This window comes from Rhodnius prolixus, unplaced genomic scaffold (genome assembly GCF_049639745.1).
Source record: "Rhodnius prolixus isolate KJV_2025 unplaced genomic scaffold, Rpr scaffold_2, whole genome shotgun sequence".
Lineage (NCBI taxonomy): Eukaryota > Metazoa > Arthropoda > Insecta > Hemiptera > Reduviidae > Rhodnius > Rhodnius prolixus.
In genome coordinates this window covers 16,808,908-16,826,983 of record NW_027411592.1, presented here as the reverse complement: position 1 = coordinate 16,826,983, position 18,076 = coordinate 16,808,908, and the positions used below count along the sequence as shown (strand labels likewise).

At 31.1% G+C, this 18,076-nt stretch overlaps 1 protein-coding gene and 1 long non-coding RNA gene across 5 annotated transcripts in view; one reads left to right on the top strand and one right to left on the bottom strand.

The window, feature by feature from the left end:
- AdamTS-A (ADAM metallopeptidase with thrombospondin type 1 motif A) overlaps window positions 1-18,076 on the top strand; it is a 310,609-nt gene that overhangs the window by 166,301 nt on the left and 126,232 nt on the right. The gene's annotated exons all lie outside the window — the stretch shown is intronic.
- LOC141449143 (uncharacterized) lies at window positions 4,156-13,489 on the bottom strand. Of its 2 annotated transcripts, none has more exons than XR_012455356.1 (4): window positions 13,073-13,489; window positions 12,690-12,854; window positions 10,668-10,850; window positions 4,156-5,112 (listed from the first exon to the last, which is right to left on the bottom strand). It is a non-coding gene; the product is annotated as an uncharacterized lncRNA (long non-coding RNA). The 2 variants fall into 2 exon arrangements; XR_012455354.1 differs by having other exon boundaries at window positions 12,731-12,854; window positions 13,073-13,485.

Genomic DNA, 18,076 nt, shown 5'->3' with positions numbered 1-18,076 from the left:
AGAACCTCAATTTCAGAATCGTAATGTGTGTAAGCTACTCATTCGTACGAGTACAGATAGCCCAGAGAAATTTGAAGTCGCCGAAGTACTCACTATAGAATCCCTTTGATTGAACACCAATTTCCAAGCCTAATCACCTGTGACGACCTAGCCGATTTGAAAGGTGGTTAAGTTAAAAGAGGTCCGATGTTCACAAAGCTTAAGTAAAATATTATAAATTAGAGAAACAAATCTATTAGAAGTGGAACTTTTAAGAATGAAAATATTGGTATATCAATAAAAAGCACATTTCTACTACTCTTGAATATTTCTAGCAGGTCTTTCAAGCAGAATCAATTTATTAAAGGCAAAAGATCAAAACAATTACTTAATGTTTTCGAGTCATTATTATTTTTTCCGGATTTGTAAATTGAATGTTTTTATTTATTTTTTTTTTATCTCATAATAGAGTGAACGTATATAATAAATTCCTTTAGTAAGTAACATCACTAAATATGTGGAGAAATTTATAACCAGTAGATAAATATGGAGTTTTAGAAGTGTCACTTGTTCTACTCCATTTACCTCGTTCATTTCAACTTGGTACAGTCACTAGCTGCATTACTAATCAGCCAGAGATCTGTACAACTTGATCAGTGTAGAAAAAACTAATACAGGTTATGTAGAAATCATTTGATAAAATACATTTACTTCGTAAAATGTTAGATAAATATAAAAATGCTTTCGTAGTAGCAAATAACTGCCTTTGACCCAAAAATTTATATTAAGAAAAAATATTTGTATAAATATTATCGCCGTATATAATATAAACAGCTAAAATTTAATTTAAAATTTTCTCGCTTAAGCAATTTTAAAATTTACTTCGCCCTTTTGCTGGATGTATGTTTGATGTGGTAACCTGAAAGTTACAGTGACAAGTAAATGCTTGTTTTTTCTACAATAAATTGCAGCATTAGGAAAGAACAATGCTTATTAATGCCAAGACTTATTATTACCAACTATGAATTCAAGTTAACTACCTGAAATAAAATAATTAATGACAAAAGTAAGGAAAAAACGCGACAGCACCTGTCTAACGAGGTTCTTCGGTTAGTTCTTAAGAATACAAACTTTCGCTTATTGCAATATAATTATTACAACACTAATTAGTAATAAATTACATTGAAAGTATTAAATAGTAGTGTGTGCTTGGCTGGCTGCTATCACGCTGAGCTACCGCCAAATTCGGAAGTTTTCAATTTAAAAAAAATACATCTATCTTCTCCAGAACTCCTTAATGTTTCTTTTTAGGAAAAACTTATAGAATTAAAAGTGATAATTTACTATATAACACCAAATTTAATGAAAATAGTTGAAACGAATGACGACACCATTTCAAAACCTTTAGAAACCTGTTCTGTGAAGCCGCATTAAACTGTTCCCTTTAAATTAGAAATTCCAGTCACCGGTAGGTAGTTACATTTAGTACTGAAGGGGATTTTCAGGTCATTCAGCAAACTAAATGTTCCCAAGAAAATCTATTAAATGAAAGTAAAGCGTCAATTAAATGACAGAATAATTACGAAAAGTAACTTCTCACTTTTTATAAATTAGAATTTAAAATCTCTGTAATAATGGAAGTGCTATATTCTATATACAAAAAAAGAAAAAAAAAAAACTCATATTCTAATCAATGAAGCTAATAATTTATTTAGATATGAATACAATCATTTAGTATAGGTAGTATAGGTGACTCATAGAATTAAGCGATAATCTTATCTCTTATAAAAAAAACAAAAGAATGTTTAACTATTCATGAAATGCATATGCATTATTTTATGCGTTTAAGAGAAATAGATGTTAAAACATTATATCTCGTAAAATAGAAATAGAAACGGTTGAGATACTTTACGGTGCCAGAAATTGTTGCATTGAGGAAGTGCACCGAGGTTAATCTTACTCGGTGACATTAAATATAAAAATACTTCTAACATCAAGAGATGCGAGATAGATTATTTAGGTACAAAAGGGTACCTGTCAAGGAGATAAATGTTCTAAACTGTATAGTTATTGCGTAATTTTATCATGACTTTATTATTCACTTTCAGTGCAACATTGCATTAGGAAAGGACATGACCTCGTATGGGTTTACCGTCTATTAGCCGTTATTATGTTTACATATTTGTTCTATAGTAATAACGCAAATAAATCAAGTTGTAAGAAGATAGAGTTTATTTATTATGCCAGTGATCAACTAAGCGATTTAATTGGCATAATTTAGACACGAATTATTTACTCAATGCTAGATTATTCGGTACAATAATTTTATTCATTGAAACAAAACGTTATCCTCAATTAATTATCTTCTTGTCATGAATATCCTGCAGAGAAAGAAAAGCGACACACTACCTAGCAGTATGAATTCTAATTGAATTCATGTCTGAATTGCAAATCAGCTGCAGTCTAGAGCTAAGGCGGTTGCAGGAAGTTGGCTAGCCACTTTTGCAGACGTCCTGGCGATCCAATACGGTACATTGTACGAACTGAACACAATGGTCAAAGCATAGTGACTTAGACTGATCACCACAGTTAACTGCCACAACCACTTTAATAACATCGCGTACATGCAACTGATTACTTACCAAAAACGAAACCTCAACATATTTTAAAGGCTTTAAAGGTTAATCGTATTTGATTCGGTAGAGATACAAAGTGCATTTCCCAACAGTTAGAAGCTGAAGGATGATGATTTTTACCCAGTAGTTGTGAAAAAGTATCTTTTGAATCCACATGAGGGTTGTATAATTTGTTGGAAAGTTTAAACAATTGGCACTTTTGCTTTCTCTCGGTCCACAAAAAAAAAGAACAATTTTAATGAATAAATTTCCAATTATCTTTTTAAATCTCACATCTTCGTAATTATATCTATCAATGTGCACTAACAAATGTAGCGAAGACTAATAACTACGATTAAAGTCTGTCGTCACAAAATGAATTCATTATGAAATCGTGATTGATTAATTGAATGTCACTTTAATCACATAAGTAATTAACGTCAATTTCATTATTAAATTTATATGCCAATTTACTAGCAATATAAATAGCAGTAAATAAAGCAAATTAAATATTAAAATAAAAAAACTTAATTTTGTGTTTGATGTCCTTATTTGTCCATGATTAAAAGGCTGTTTCTTATTAGTACAAAAGAAACAAATTGGATTCATAAGGGGGAAAAAAATAAAAGAATAAGCTACATTTTAGCTACAAAGAAAACATCCGTGCTGAGATTCTTGAGACTGAAAAATTACTTTCATAGAAATTGGACTACGTGTATTTCCTCTTAAGAATCCCCCCTCGCTACCCCAAAAGAGATTTTCTGTGGAACTAGAGAGAATGTTCAGCCAAAATCAAAATCAAACTACCGTAAGTACTGCAGATATTTTTGCAGTAAAGCTGGCTTTGACGATATTATCAAAAGTTTGCTTGTTGAATGAATAAAAATAGAGATAGGAAAATTAATTTAAAAACAGTTGTGAAAGCAAAAGGTGTTTCAATAAAGTTTCATTCCAGTAAAACGCGCTCCTCTCTTAAAAACTTTATAATGTTGGTAAAAAGTAAATCTTAATAGTTAAAAACAAAATTTTGGGGTTAGCATGTGAAAATTATATTAAGAAATAGGTTCATTCCAAATTTTTAAAACGAACAGTTGTGGTTTATTTTTATTTTTTAATTTTCCTGTGCGATTAGTTCTTTCAATGCCCAAAAATATTTATTTTTGGTGAGATTCTTTCTTTCCACGAAAACATTAAATATTTTTTTTATTATAAAAAAAACTGAATAGCTGCAGATTTCTTAAATTTACAATTTGGGACTTTTCATGCAAAAAAAATTGTACTTTATAATTTAAACTCAGCAAGAAACTAAAAATAACAGTGTAAAGTAACTACGTATGATTCAGTTTATGAACTGAATTAACAGAAAATTAGCTTATTATTACAATAAGAGGGCATCCACATAACAATATAAATGGTCACAGTTACAAACCATTCTCCCTGAAATTTAATTAGAGTTGTAAATATTTATGAACACACAAATCAGACAAGTAATTACTTGAAGTGATTCAAGTAAAATGATAGCAATGCGCGTTAACTGCTTAATGCATTCAAGGTCCTTCATTATATATATCTCTTGAAATTAAGCAAACTTTCTAATTGAAGTGGTAGTGGCCAAAGATTACTTAGCTACTTGAAGGGCTGAAAAAATAACAAGTCAATTATCTGTAAGTTGCTTAGTTTAATTCTTTAAATTAATGCACAATCATGAAGACTAATTTTCATTAAAAAAGATTTATTCGAAAAAGAATATTAAAGATTGATTACATCCATTGTAAATACGCAAGATAATTGTACTGCGAAACAGAAATTACAGTTCAGGAATTTATATGTTGAGCTATTAATTACAGTTTGATGCCTTCGAGGTTTCTTCATTACATATCTCTGGCAAAAGCAGCAATCTATCTAAATCAAACGGATGAAACTAAAGATTACCTAGCTGTTTTAACGGCTAAAAAAGTCACTGATACTAGTAGAAGAAAAAATAATCGCCAATTTCTGTTGTAATTTTTGTATTATTTTTTGCCGAGCTTTCGACCTACGATCATCTTTAGGACTTGGCTTGTAAACAATTATAGTATTTATTAGATTTTTCAACATCAAAGGTTGGTGTGTTCAGTTCTGACTGCTTAGGTATTGAGTTTGGGTTTACTGCAGCACTCTCGGAAAACACAAGAGTTCTGGCTTTAATCACAGTCTCGACCAATGACGATCTTCCTCCTATTCCGACAGCTGTCCTGGTTAAACCGAACCATCTTTCGATTGCATAGATATTCGACTAAAAGTTGCTAGAAAACTGCATGGATTCATATGGCCTGATGGTACATACTCTTATCCATACTTTTACAAAACAATCGCATGTTTTCTTAATTTTAGTGAGGGCGGATTCTCTAATCAATTCCCATCTCAAGATGGTCTTTAGACTACCTGCATTAATTTATTCTCTAAGGTCGACTTTTTGCGTGCATCTGGTTGTACTGCTATAGAGAACACATTTTCCCAAACGAGCATTCAGAAAAACCTGCAGATTGAAATGAAACGATAGATAATTGTCAGTTATTTAAATAAAAAGATTCTAAGGGAAATGCAGAGCATGCTACAAACTTCTTTATACTTACAAACTACCACATGCATTAACTTAACATAACCGCTAGCAAAAATTTACTGATGATTACAAGAAAGAGGATACAGAACTTTACTCTTAACTCTTTCGCATTCACAGAAATTTCAAAAAATTAGAAACATCGTAACAAACCGAAAAGCGACGAAAGAAAAAATGATGTCACCTAAATCCGGCAAATGTGATTAAAGAAGTCAAAACATTAACTCCTAGGATTATTTACGTACATTTGTAGGTTTATCTATCAGGTCTTATGAGAGTTCTAATGTATAATAATAACTCTATGATCAAGTCAGGGTTGTAGATCTTTCCCTAAACTCCCTTATAAATTTAAATTTGACTATTGTGCATATTACAATGTTTTTAAGCTCACCAGTCTTTACTGATGCACTACAATCTCTATTGATGTGCGGAATACCTTCCCCAAATTCCAAGGTAATATTAAAATTCTATGTTCTTATTTGAGAATCTGGATTGACAGAAAATAAGTTCTACAAAAAAAAGAAATCCATATGGCGTATTGAAAAGCGGGACTGATGTTGGGCCAATTCAAAGTGAACGAAACAGCAAGGTCAAAACCAAACAAGATGAAAAGAATATGTAGGCAGATAAAGATTGAAAATTAGACATTTAAAAAGGCCAGTAGGACAAGATCACTAAATTACTAGTAAAGTCATTCATAAATAATTCTGTTTTCATTGTTTTGACGCGGCCGAAAAAAACACTTTTGTTACGCCAACGTGAATTTCTTGTATATAATCTTTTTTCTCTTAAATATAGTTATTTTATTTAATTGTTAAAAAATAACTTTAAAGAGCTAAGATGCCGCAAAAATCTGTCTTTGAAAAAAAAAGGTTAGGGTTTTAGATATCCCTTCTGTGGTCCATCTTCTTCTGGCTATGATCCATCTTGTTCTGGCTGTATTCCCGTGATCCATTTTGTTTTGAGTGTAATCTCTGTCTCCGACCTTAAACTTGAATTCGCATTTGGTTCTACGTTTTAATCTTCCACTAATCACTACTCTCCTTGAGAACATTGTCTCTTCAGTAATTGCCAACAATACTACTACAGCAATCATTCTTACCACTTCAATGCTCAGAAAGATACGACTTATCTTATGGGATAGTAAATCTCAGTTAAAAAAATATCATTTTGTGCGCTGAAGCACAATAAATTATTTTTTACAGACGTCTGTATGTGATTTTACTTTAAATACCACTTTCAGTAGTAAGTACTCCACAGCGCTACGGTTGTTCATATTACTTGGCTTTCTCTGACGTTTACTTTCATTGTACAGATCTTCTAAATCCTGCAGTCATCACTGCCTTAGTCTTTCTAGTGGCATCATCCACCCTCGAATAATAAATATGTCAGGTAAAATAATGCCTCTTTTTAATAACCCTTAAATAAAACCCAACGCCTAGAATGAGAATCGAACCATTACCACGGTAGTACGTGGTATATGTTACCTTTGCGAACCTTGCTTCTAAACCGCTCGGCTATCGGAGCGTCTCACGAAATATGGAGTTGGATTATTCTCCATCCGATATATAGATGCCCAACCAATGGACTAATTCAATCCTGCAATTTTAAATTCTTGCTTTTTTTGTTCTCGTGAAGCCTTGGCTTCTTTTCTCGCTAAGCTCCGTTACTTCTCTATTTTCTTAGACCGGTTCACGCTAACAATTGAATCGAAAATAGTTCGCAAGACTTTCCTTTCGTAACAGTTCAGACGAAGGTCGTTAGCTGCAGTTAGAGTAAAATTTTGGCATCGTGCAATAAAACAAGCAAAATCACAGTTTAGTGGGATTGTAACTTTTTCAGTGTCGACGAAAATGCCGCAAAAGACAGTTCTAAAAGGTGTTTACAACTTTATTCCTCAGGAGAAATCCCAATTACGAGAATTTGAAATCGGAATCACTTCTAAAACAGTGGTTTCAACTTCAGATTCTCGAATCTTATCTTTCTTCTCAAAAGCTTTGACCAACATACTCTGGTCTAATTCGCTCTAGAAGATGTTAAGGGATTTATTATTGTATACCTCTTTCGTATTTTGTTTTAAAGAACATTCGTTCAAAATTACCTATTATAATAACTATTTAATGGTAAGATCTGACCTAATTATACCAGCTTTGACGTACGTATGTATATACAATACATATGTAAATTAATTCATTAAATCTATTATTTTAAGCATTTCATCGTGAAACCGGAAATTTCAATCGGATTTACAAACCCATCTCTAGGTTCGGTGATCGGATGGACCTCTGATTCAAATCAAACCTATCTCAAATAACTCCGATTTTCGAGGTTCAGCCTTATTAAAATTTATTTAAAAAAGTATGACATTGGTGTATTTTAATATTCGTACTTTATAAGTATTCTTTATAAAAATCTGTATTATGGCGATACCTTTTTTATCTGTTAAATAAATTTTGTTTAAGCAATCAATGAATTGATGTTAAATTTCAAATAAAATGGGTAGAAAAAAACTAAATACAGCCTAATCGAATTTAATTTAAAGATATAAAGTACAAATTACACTAATATATTAGAATGTCAATATAAAAACATTAACTGAATAAATACATATATTACAACTAATATAAACATTTGCAGAATGTAATCTTCTAGCAATAGCTAAGCAAAACTTTATAGCATTTATTTACTTAAAGAAAGATATAAACCAGCAGGTCTTTAAAGGACTATTAACGATTGATTGCATTAATCGTTAAAACCATATAAAGCTAACAAACATATTAATGAGTTTAAAAAGCAAAGATATATTTTGTCATTTAAAATTCATTTGAGAAAAAAAAATCTATTCCTTACATAAAAAAGAACTTGCATCACTGAGACAGAATGTCGAGCAGTATACATAATTCAACCATATTTGGATAAATTGCATTTAAAATTCTACCTCTAATTAATCGTAAATATTATAATAGTTGAACTGTTTGGCACAATATTGAAAATAGGCATTCTGGTGAAATAAAAAATTACTTGTAGTAATTTAAATAATTTGTGCTGATAAGTTTCACAAAAAACATTACACGGCCAAAACAACTTTTTAAATTCCTTGGCAAAATTAATATCGATTATCATAATGTTAGCTTAATTCTGGAAAAACGGAGAAGAATTCTGTTATTCAATAATGTTACTTAAACAAATGACAATTAGGATAGTTTATTGAATAAAGAGGTTTTTAAAAGACATATGATTAGAATCAATCAATTGGAGGAGTGTTTCTTTGAAAATAAAATGATGAAATAATTATTACAATAAAATCCCCGCGTAAATGTGCCAACAGACTAGAATACTAAGTACTCGTACATTCTTGATTTATTTTTCTACAATTATCTGAAGAAATTTGTCTTAGTATATAAACTGCGGAGTTTTAAACTAAGCCTTTAATAATCTAACATATATGTTAAATCTAATTCATTTTGCAAATCACTTATTTATTCTTCAGTGCTTAAGAAAGATTTAATTTTAAATTAAAATACGAAATCATTGCACTCAAAGAGCACTTTAAATCTATGACCAATTCTATCCATTCTGGCATTAGTCCATCTTCCACCTTACATTCATTATCCTTTCTCAAGTATACGACAGATTCTTCTCGGATTTCTGCCCGAAATCCTGGGTTCAACAGGATTTTCAATGCATTTCGCTGACAAGCACAAACTAGTTTCAAGCTATCCTTTTCACTAGTTTCTATTGAGGTTGACTAGATAAGCTGGCTTTCAAGGAAATATTCTTGTTAAAAAAGAAAATCCGTTTTTCGGCGTTCTGGACATTCCATATCTTAGCAAGGCAGAATAACATTGCACCAGAGATCTGAAGATATAACATATTTGCAAGCGAGAGGTGATGTGCTTTTTAAAGTGAAGAAGACGATTGATAGAGCAAAAAAAATTAGTTGCAGTTTAAGCATAACAGAACTGCACAGATTAAAGAGGCACCTTACTTTTGAACGTTTCAGGCTAAATGGAAGCTACTATTCACACAGCGATATTGCCTAAAGCGAAGAGGGACCCAACTTTATCAAGAAGAATGTCCCATCGCATAGAGGAGAAAAGCTCAAGATTTACACTTATCCTATACCAAAAAAGAGAAAACTTAATCCCACTGTTTGTTCAATTCACATGTATTTAATGGATTTAGAAATAGCTTTATCCTGAGTACTCCTTAAAGAAACGTATTCTACACTTCTCAATTTAACGTAAGAACATGAGTAGTATTAAGATAAAGAAGTTTGTAAAAATAATTCTTGCAGAAAGTATGGAATGTGCGTTCCTCAGAGTTGGTTGTAAAAATAAGTTTTAAAAAATAAATCACCTGATTAAACGCAAAGAAAAATTATTCTAGATAGACAAGCAAAACAAAGCAGCACGTACTTATGCATAAATATATAAAATATTTTAATTTTCTTTTTCTACTGACAAGAAGAATATCAAATCATGAAAATTTCCAATTTTCAAAATTGAGTTCACCTGAGAAAACTTTTTAAATCAGGAAAAGTGTTTCTATTTTTTTTTGTGTGTGTGTGTTTCGAGCAGCATGTTTGTAATTCAAATAAAAACTGAACTTTAACTGATTTAAACAAAATTTATGTTCATATAGGTCATGCTCCCGTGCAGAAGTTATAGATAAAAATACGACTTTAAAATTTCTCATTTCTTTGAGATTATCTCGAAAACGTGCCTTGGTACTATTGAGTCTAGTGTTTTTATTTGAAACACTTTTATTGGAATTTAATCTATTTACATATATTCAGGTTTCATTATTGAAAAATGATGTAAGAACATTAAATGTGCTTGCGTTCCTTGTATTAGTTATATAAATAAATCCTTATTCAAAAATCATGCCATTACTATTCAGCTCCATCAAATCAATAAAGTTCCTGTGAGTAGATTTTAGTAGTTAAAGTGCAGTAAAGGAGGGCCTAAACTGTAGTCCATTAAACAAAATTATCATAAATTTAAAAACCTACAATAAATAATTACAGTGGAACTGTCATTATTCTGGAATAGCTCATAGTGTTACAAGTTATAGTGAAATGCATTTAAGAGGGTAGTTTAACTGGAGAGTTCCATCCGGTTCTATCACTCTCTGATTCACCTACCCAAGCACAAACTCCAGAAATTTGTGCATCTCAAACAATAGTAAATAATTCAAGGTTATATACGATTGCAAAGTGTAAAATGTTGGAAAGCATTGAGTATAACCCAAAAGTGCACAGATTGAAGAAAATATGAGAATAAGAAAAATTGTGAAGCGAAAGAAAATCATTTTCTAGTGAGATTCGAATACAAAGATATTAGGCAAGTTAGATGAAATTTTAGATTAAATAGAAAGGTTTAAACAGTAACAGTTCTAGAACCAAAAAAAAAAAATCGAACTCAAGATTGAAATATGATGTGGTAATAAGTAATAAATCTGATAATTCATACCTCACTTCAACCATCTGTGCTATCATATTGAATACTCCTCTCAAACAATCATTCTCTTGCAGTTATGTAAACCTTGATGTATCTATGAATTATTACAGATAAAGGAACTATGTAATTTCCTTCTCTTCAAATTATTACCAAGGTAACGTTCCATTTTTCCCTTGGAGTGAACTGTTTACTGGTCTGGATAAGATTACCAATTTTTTTTTATAGAAATGTTTGTTATTGTTTATAATCAATACAACACTTAAGAGAAAGAGGAAATTATTCTGGTACAAGGCGAAGATAAAAATAATCCAAGTTTCGTATCTAACTACAGTTTTGTCAGGACCTTCCCTAAACTCAAACAACCTTGTAATACAATAATTTTTATGAGTTTTTTAAATTAAAAATTTCAGTTAGCTAGCAGAAAAAAAAAGACTCTTTGGAATTCTAAAACAATGGAGGCAATTTAAATATGTCCAAATCAGCAATAGATTTTTTTTTTCAGCTGGAGTAACAGGTCTATTAAATTGCAAGCCGTCCTTCAATCTTTTAATAGAATGACAATCGCTGAGCTATAATTTGACTCTTTAATTTGAACTGGTAAAATTGTAAGGCAATAATACTCCCGGATTTTTTATTTTGAAAGGAACACATTTTCTATTGATTAATCAATATCAACTCTCCACTTTGTTTCTTTAAATAAAATACCCACGTTAGGAGATCTACTTGTTACGGCTAAAGAGCACAACTTTAAGTAAGCTAATACAAAATGCTGTTTGAAACAACTCATATTTTGATCAAAGAGTGCAATTGTCTCAAATTAGATGAATTAAGTTTTATACTTATATTTACTTTTCCTAAAGCCTTTAAGCTTGTTGTCCAGGAGAGGTCAGAATTATTTGGAACAAGAGAGCAATGTTCGGAGCACCAGCATTATCGGAGAAGACTCCTGATGCTAAAATCACAGATATTGATGTTCCTTAATTTAAAAAGGAAGTCTTGTTTTCCATATTTTTTTTTTCACATGATAAAAGTTTCAAGTAAAAATGAAGCTTCTGGAGAAGAAAGAAGTGTTAATACCTTAAGATCAAGAGTTTGAAGAGATTGTAAAATCACTATAATCAACATTTTTTCGCTTTTTTTATGCGATTGCGCTATTTAGAAAAACCATAGTAAAGTAATGCCTACATTTTCCAACTACCAAATTAATTGCCTTGGACTGGAAAAAAACAATATTGCTTAGCACATACTTCAGAATTTAAAAGGAAAATAATTACTAGAAGTTCTTGAACGAAGAACTTATTAAGTTGAGAATATGGACCACTTGCTGTGGTGTTTGAAAGATATGTTTGAAAGTTAAATTAAATTACGTGGGAAGTCAAATTCTTTACATTTTAATGATGAATTAATCCATAATGATGAAAGAAAATACGAAACAAGTCAGGAAAAGGCAAACATACTTGCCATGACGGACAAAACCAATCAAGAAAGAAAGCTTTAAAACTCTGCCATTAACTAAGACAAATTTAAAAATGTCCAAATTAGCAATAGATTTTTTTCAGCTGAAATAACAGTCTATTAATTTTCTAATGAAACAGAAGTTACATTAGAAGTAGAGTATGCAAGCTAACCCTATTAAAAAATCAAAAAGATTCAATAACTTATAATTAATCTGCGCCAAATACATGAAATTGCTTGGAAGGGAACATTTTCTAGTTTAATTCTGGAGAATGCTAAGGGCAGATAATTGTGATTATGATCTGTCAATATTCTGATATGCTTAACAAGATATACTTAAGAAAAATAATTTTAATTAATGAAGTCTGCTGCCATTATTCATCACTAGCTGACGAATATTTAAAATTAATTAGTTAACAAAAATACTGTTTTCTTCTGTTTAATTTAAAATGCAATAAACTTTTAGCCTCGCAAAAAATGTTTTCCTAAGAGACGGTGCAACTAACATTTGCAGAAGAAGAAGAAGAAGAAGAAGAAAATGCCAAGCCAATAAAAGTAAACAAAAAAAACCAAACGAACCCATGAATGAGCAGAATAAAGATGAAAGAACAGAATTTCACCTGCCGGTTTGTGTTTTTTCGTTCACCTTGTTTAAAAGATAAAAATCTGCCGGTTGCTGCTGGCAGGCCAAGATACAAGTAGTCCGTCTTCATTACAACAAGAAACTTGTTTTTTGTAGTGTGCCTGGAAAAGAAAATAAAATGAGAGAGTTTCTTACACCAAAAAGGCTAGACACCGTTAGAATGTACTAACTGGTCGGCCAAAAAAGTAAAAGAAGCAAAGGGCCCACCGCTCTACAGGACAGGACGCCCTCTAGAGACAGGCCACCTCACTTATTATATATCTCTGATTATAATTCTAAACATTTTTCATTCACTTTTTAATATGTGCATTGTAATTACCATTGACTTATACTCAAGTTTATAATATTTTTCAGTAGAAAATTGTGTAACAATGTTAACTCCTAGAAGCTCTGGAGGCACGGCATCTATTAGCCCAAGCTGATTAATTACTAACATGAAATGGCAAAATTAACAATTCCCATATTTATTCGGCTACGGAATATCTTTTCCTACAACTAAACTGTTTGAATAAGTCAGTTGTACAAATGAATGAAAAGGCTAAATGAATAGTATAACAAAGCTGATGATTTATAATTTTAAATAACTTAAAAGTATATATATACTTTTTGACAAAAGTAAAGAACATTCAAAATAATTTAATTGTGCAATCACATCTGCTTAAAGAAGCAAACTTTTCTTTCATTTGTTACCATTCATTACTTATTTTTACAGAGAAGATTGTGTTCCCATAGATACTAAAACTATTTTACTCTTTCTGTCATCTCATACACTTCTTACTTGGTTATCATTATTATGGACAATCTACTTATCTCGTCATTCTATCGATAACAAATTGACAAATAATGACAAACTAAAATCCAGAAAAATGACTTAAGATTATTACTTTTCCTGATATCATCATGAAACAATTCAGTAAAAAAGCCAAACTTTTAAGTAACTGTAGCATTGATAGAGTACTAAGCCAAAGTTTTTGAGATTTTATTTATTATTATGATTTAACAATCTGACTCAATATATCAATTTATAAATGTGGTGTTAAAAATTGAAATTGTATTCAACACTTGTCAATAACCCAAGTATTTTCAACAAGAATATTACAATACCATAGAATTTATGCATCCATTAATCTACCAATCAGATACCAACTTATTGTGATGATTTTTTTTTCAATCATTGAACACTCAAATGCATTCGTGTAGATATATAACCAGATTTTCTTAGGAAAGTCTGTTTTAATACCGTTCTAGCGAAAAGATAAACAGACTTCCTATTCAAGAGCACGTACGGCGTAATAAACAGTGTATCACCTGTGTAACTTTACAAGAATAGCTGAAATTCAGAGTTTCATCAATAGCGCAGGTCAATAAGGTGACTAACTAGTCAATACAATAGTGAAAATTAGTATGTTATAAAATATTAAGGGCTACGGTGCAGAAGAGTTGATTGTGTAAAAATGCTTAAAATTGTTCACCAATAAATCTCCTAAAAATACCTGGAAACATAATGAAAATTGTAAATTAAATTAACGATATCATTGATCAACTACAATAATCACTTTATCTATCATTGAAAAAATCATATGCCTATTTTTCTTCATAAGCACTGTATGAAAGCAAAAGTGCCTAAAACTATTTGGCATTATTAATAATAATTTTGATAATATATATTTCTAAACCAATAGCTTATGATTTTGAAACTAACATTAAAGTAAATAAAGGTGAAGTAGTTTTTCTTCACAAAGGGGCTTAAAGTCCCAAATTATTAACTATTAAATATAAATAATATTAAATATTAAGTAAATAAAAAAAAGACAGTTGTTTTTGTACAGGGCCGATTCCTCGCTAAATTGAATCCTTAACAATAAATATTTCATTAATTAATTCGCTGAAGAATCATTTTCTTTTTGGGAACTTTTACAGACGTACTTTTAGTGGGTCCGGAATTCCAAGCTCGCTCTATGTCTCCTTCTAAAGGCGAGTTCATTTCCAAGTAATGTTCTTAATTTCAAATATTTTTAGGGACTAACTCGGTTTACAAATGAAATCATAAATGAGACAAATGCTGAAATATTTAATTTGCTGTGTAAACAAGTCAATGAATATCATTTAAAAATTAAATATCTGATTTGCGCTCTCAATAATTTTCTATTTGTAATAGTACATTTTAATAAAGAAATTTTGTTAAAATACGAAATATTTACTAAAATTCAATAGTTTAACCTACATGTGGAATCTTAATATTACAGATAGAATTCATTGCCATAAATTCTATTCAAGTAATAAGTAGATATGCGACTAATTATCCTCTACGCCTCAAACAGCCCAACTATTAGATTTCGAGTTTAAAATTAACTTTGTTTTTTTAAAACTCTCTTAAATCAATTAATACCAAAAAAGAGGTTTCTTCTAGAATCGGTTAGGACTTGATATTCGTTCATTTGAGTGTAAATAGATGAAATGTTATCTTGTGAAAATTGAAATATTCTATTGGTTACATAATTCAATTTTCAATGATTCTAAAAGCCAGGATTTGTAATCTAACCACACTTTGTACAACAACTTACTCCCCTAGAATTCTATGAGCTTTAGGATTTGAATGTTTATTAATCACTAGAGGAATATAGGGGATAGTTTAAGCAAATTCTAGTATTGATATTGCCAATCATGTTGGAGCTCATTTCTGATTTTGTGACTCTCAAGTATAGTGAGCTTACATTGCTTAGGGTATTTTCTTCCCTTAATCTGTTATTGGTCTGATTTTGATTCTTTAATAATTGTTTAAATGACTTAGAAGGTTATAGTGTAAACTGAAACTCCAAAGGAAAGCTGTACATTTTTGAATAAAGTGAAAAAAAATATTTTTTTTTCTCGAAACAATTGAGAATTGGGCCATGATTTACATAAATTTTTATAAAGTGATTAATAACCCCATGCTGGACTAGAGTTGTCATGGTGGCCCTAATTGATCCAGACTCTATACGTAGCACCACAATCCCACTGTATGGAAACTTCGTTTTACAATTATTTTGGCTTATTAACTAGAGCCACAAACCACAACTTTGAAATCTGTGGCAGTACATCCATCTAAGGGAATTATACTCAAATTAAACTCCAGCTTTAAAAATCAAACAACTCCTTCTTAAATACAATCTAATAAAACGTTCTACATACCAGAAAGAATCACCACAGACAGTAGCTCTTATATAGATGAACATCGGGACTAATGATAACTCATCCCACATCCTGGCTGGGAGACATAATTTGGTGGTTTCTCAAACAGAGCAACAGCAGAAAAAGACGCATTAAGTATACACTGGATAGCTCCCAGCTTCGGATACCAGTAAAATAATCGCTTCAAATTTCGCGATAAAATTTAAATATATGAATTGCTGGTCCATAACAATTGAAATGGAGGTAGAGAAACATTATATGAGGAAAGAAAAGTGTGTTAAGTGAGTCCCTTAAGGGGTAACGCACAAAATATCAAGAAATTGTGAGTCAAAAAGGAAGAGAGTTTATAAAAAAGAATCCATGTTTTAAAACGAGGTAACAATTTGAGGAACTGAAAGAACCTTAATAAAAAGACTCTAAAGTAAATGCTGTAAATTGCGAAGATATTGACAGTAGTACCTCAGCATTAAAAAGGTATTCAATTTTATCAATTAAGTATTAACACACGTTCCTCCCAGGCGCCACGGTAGCCGAGCGGTTAGAGGCGAGACCTGCGAAGCTAAGATGTATTGTGGTACTGGGTTCGATTCCCGGTCTTAGGCCTTGGATTTTATTTAATGGTTAATAAAAGAAATTTACAGTAAAGTATGTTTGCTAGTCGCCTCCGTCCGCGACACCTAATTGGTAGCTTAATACCAATACCTTTAGGACGTTAAGCCCCGCCTGAAAAAATAGGCGATTACTTTACTTTTTTTTTAACACACGTTCCTCCCACAAGTGCCAACTGTTAGCAACGATCTGCAAAAATAAGAAGACGCTCTTACCAAAACATTTAAAAGAAGTCATCCTTTTAAAGAAGCGAAAATCCACTAAATGTGAACCATATACAGAGCGCTCCTTTTTACATTCTTTGTCAAATCTCTGTTGCACAGAGCAAGTCAACCAAAATACTCTTCACTAAAAGGATTCTTGTTTTGGAAACCACTGGTCGCAATGAATAAGTGCAAGAATTTTTCTCATTTTCTTTTTTAACCTAGGTATCTGTGTTTGAATTGCATAAATCGACTTTAAACAACTTTGATTCATTGTCAGTGAAGACAAATGTTCTTTCCTTTAATTAACTATGGTCATTTATATAATGAAATATAATACGAAAGCAAAGTCGCAAACTGTTCAGTCTAACCAGATTTTGTGAAGTATATGAAAATGTATCAAGATTCAACAATTGAATTAGCCAATTTCATTAGGCTTGCTTAATATATAAACCACGCTGCTACAGCAATTGCTCAAATAAAACAACACACTTTGAATTCGTGCTAGAAAGCCTACATGTGACGTCAATAGCAATGTAACCGAAAACACGTCCACGTTATCATCAGCGTCGCACTAGCACATAACGGAGAAGGTTTTAACACTTTCAGCGAAAATGATCAAGGTGGAAAACCATAAACAATAACTTAACAGATCATGAAGACAGACAAGAAGATCCGGACTTTATGGCAGGGATCCAGCTTTACAGCAAATTGGAAGATTTACTTAAAGTAGATAACAATTCTGAAAGAAATTTGAAATTTCAAAAAGAGCTTCGATCGTCTGCCTATCGCGACGAAGCAGCTGCTCAAACGACCGCCGTCGCAGAAACTTTTGACCGACTACAAGGTAACAAAAAATTAATCAACTCTAATATCTTCAAGTGAAGAAAAGCAAGTTCAACGCAAAAATTATGAACTGAGTCGAGTAGTATTGAATTATTTTGAAAATTTTCTCTAATATGTAATGAAAAGTTGTTTGAAATAATAGCTACCTATGAAGTTTTTGGAATCTTTCTTTTTGTGCGTTATTTTTTATTATTTTGTTCTGCGGTCCGTTTCTACAGGTTTGAATGTATTAGTGGAATGTATCTAATAAAAAAACATGAATAAATATTTACATATGCACATAAACATAAAAAATAAATTAAATAATAAGATACAAGGATTTAGAAAACCTATCTGATTAAAAGTGCATAAACAAAGAAGAAAATGCAATCTGTATAGACAGTAAAAGTACACTTTATAATGGCACGAATAGAAAAAGAAAAGATGTTTAGAGACTAAGTCCGTGGGCAGACCTGAAGTTCTGCTTGGACTTAGAATACCAACTTCACCACACA